This window comes from Fukomys damarensis, unplaced genomic scaffold (genome assembly GCF_012274545.1).
Source record: "Fukomys damarensis isolate Sample0158 unplaced genomic scaffold, DMR_v1.0_HiC HiC_scaffold_29, whole genome shotgun sequence".
Lineage (NCBI taxonomy): Eukaryota > Metazoa > Chordata > Mammalia > Rodentia > Bathyergidae > Fukomys > Fukomys damarensis.
Window position 1 is genome coordinate 35,645,190 of NW_022900941.1, and position 2,300 is coordinate 35,647,489.

The 2,300-nt window shown below is 31.5% G+C and overlaps 1 long non-coding RNA gene across 1 annotated transcript in view; it reads right to left on the reverse strand.

The window, feature by feature from the left end:
* LOC104872927 overlaps positions 1-1,780 on the reverse strand; it is a 12,731-nt gene extending 10,951 nt beyond the window's left edge. Inside the window, exons 1-2 of the long non-coding RNA XR_783313.1 lie at positions 1,710-1,780; positions 554-658 (exon numbers count right to left, since the gene is read on the reverse strand). This is a non-coding gene — a long non-coding RNA (uncharacterized LOC104872927). The remainder of the gene's footprint in view (positions 1-553; positions 659-1,709) is intronic.
* Between the last annotated feature and the right edge of the window lie 520 nt (positions 1,781-2,300).

A 2,300-nucleotide genomic window follows, 5' to 3' on the forward strand; every position in this document is an offset into this window, starting at 1 on the left:
TATATATATATTCTTGAACATTTATGAGATATAATTGAGAAAAATAATTGTTACAGAGACTATGTGTCACTAAAACTATGTCAGATGGGAAAACCTCATAATTCACAATATAAAGGGTAGAATACTTATATATGTTTGGTTAGTAGTGTTTATCACTAGACAGAGTACTGCTTTTCTTATGGCTAATAAACCTAAAAATTCCACAAGATTTGAATAAATTCCAACAAGATGAACTTTGTCTCAGTAAAAATCAAGACTATTTATAGAAATCAGAATAATTCAAAATTTAATATCTTAAGATAACAATTTCTGACAGCTAATAAAAAATTACCACACAAGAAAAGAAATAGGAAAAATACAAACCACAATGACAAAAACTAACCTATAACTGAGACGAATGTTAGGCTTATCATAAAACAACACTAAATCATTTCACTTCTTTCAGCATTTTAAGGGAAAATTATGAAATATAAAAATATCAGTCATCTTTCTGTTACTATATTAAATACAGAGATAATTAATTTATAAACAGAAAAAAGTTGTTATATCTCACAGCTTTGGAGGTTTTACTTATTACTTGGTCCATTCTTCTGAGCCTGGGGTGAGGCAGCACATCATGGCAAGAGCATATGGTGAAGCCAAAATGACTCACATAATTCTAAGAACAAAAGAAGAAGGGACCACAGTTCTACAATCCTTCATATGACATGCCATCAGTCAGCTAAAAATCTCCCATAAGCTTTCATCTCTCAAATTTCTGCAACCTCCCAATCTATATACCAATCTGGTTACCAAGACTTTAACACTGGCCACTGGGGGAAACTCGTCTAAACTATAGCAGATATTAAAGGAATCCCAAATGAATCTTCTGGAAATGAAAACTATAATGTTTGAAACAGAAAAGAAGTGAATTAGCGGCAGATAATTTTAATAATTGCAGAAAATTGCAGAAGATAAGAGTGGTAGAATTGAGGATATAACAGTATACATGATCCAAAATGAAACAAAGAACAAAAGAATTTAAAAACAAACAAAAACTGATCATATATGGCTTAGGTGGAATCTCAGCAGTGGAATATTTTTCTAACATTCACTAGCAGCAGAGTTTAATCCCAGTGCAACAATAAAACAAAACAAAACCACAGTGTAAACAGCTGTGCTAGAATTTTTAGCAGCCTAAACTATTTATTGTCCATGGAATGAAAAGAAAAAAAAAAACAGTCAGGAATAAAAGTATTTACAGCACTAACCTATTTTTTTTCAAAATTTGATAACGTATAAACAGGTATAAACATTTTAATGAAATCAAAACACAAGAAAACTAAAACAAAGAAAACTATAATAAAATTGCCTGTAGTTATCAACAAAGTGATACTTTTCCATGTAGTCATACAGATAGATGTCTTTGTGCCCTGGAACAAAGACAAAGATAACAGATTTCTTCATATCCATGTAAAGGAAAACTATGTAGGAATGGAAGGAATAAACTATCAATTCATACTACAGCATGGATGAATCTCAAAATGTTGACATTGAGTGAAAAATCTAGACAGTAAATAATTATACACTTGGGCTGGGGATTTAGCTCAGTGATGCCTGCCTCACAAGCACAAGGTCCCGAGTTCCATCCCCAGTAACAAAAATAAAATAATAATAATAATAATATACTTCATGTTTTATCTACATAATTTCTAAAATTGAAACCTTACCTGTAGTGGCGCAAAGTTGTTTAGTGATTCCCTAGGGATGGAGAAGTTGGTGGGCTGGAGGGAATAATTCAAATGGTCCTAGGGAAATTTCTCAAATTATGGATGTTTTATTATCTTGATTTACTAATGTTTTCATAATCTTATCAAACTTTGTAGTTAAGAATATGTAATTCACTGCATTTAAATTATTATACAATAAAGCTGCTGAAGGTGAAATGGTTGTATTTAATGGTGGAAAATATCACCTCAAAGCACTTTACATATACATGTAGTATATGCAAAAGTGATTAAACTTGCCATAATCATTACAGGAACACAGAAGCAGTATATAATGTAACACTTCATACACATCACCTTCCAGTGAAACATTAATACAATTTTATCTGATAATTGGTAAATTTTATTATGGCTATTAACAAAAGTGGGAGGGGTAGGGGAAAGGAAAAATACGAGAAAAGGAAAAATGGAAACAAATTCTGTAAATATGGATGGAAGGCTGGGTTGAAGGGAGGGCAGGGGAAAGGGGAAAATAATAACAAAGATATATCACGTAAAGCTACAAATTCCCAATGATTAATGTCACCAAATTGT